Genomic DNA, 265 nt, shown 5'->3' on the forward strand with positions numbered 1-265 from the left:
TGTAGGCGACTACAAAGGAAATCTTAACCACAGGACACCATAAGTCTTGTGATAATGCCGTCAGCGCCAGCACCACCATACCTAGTTGTCACTACACTTAACCAATAATACTTATCTGTATCAGTACTATCTCTTTTTTGCTTCCGTCATTACCTACCATCACCACGAGCTTTTGTCAACATCAGGGACGAAACCACCATGCCATCTACACTCGAAAAAAGACGACGTTGCTACCATAATCCCCACACCAACCCGGACCTAAGAC

This window comes from Penaeus monodon, chromosome 21 (genome assembly GCF_015228065.2).
Source record: "Penaeus monodon isolate SGIC_2016 chromosome 21, NSTDA_Pmon_1, whole genome shotgun sequence".
NCBI classification, from domain to species: Eukaryota; Metazoa; Arthropoda; class Malacostraca; order Decapoda; family Penaeidae; genus Penaeus; species Penaeus monodon.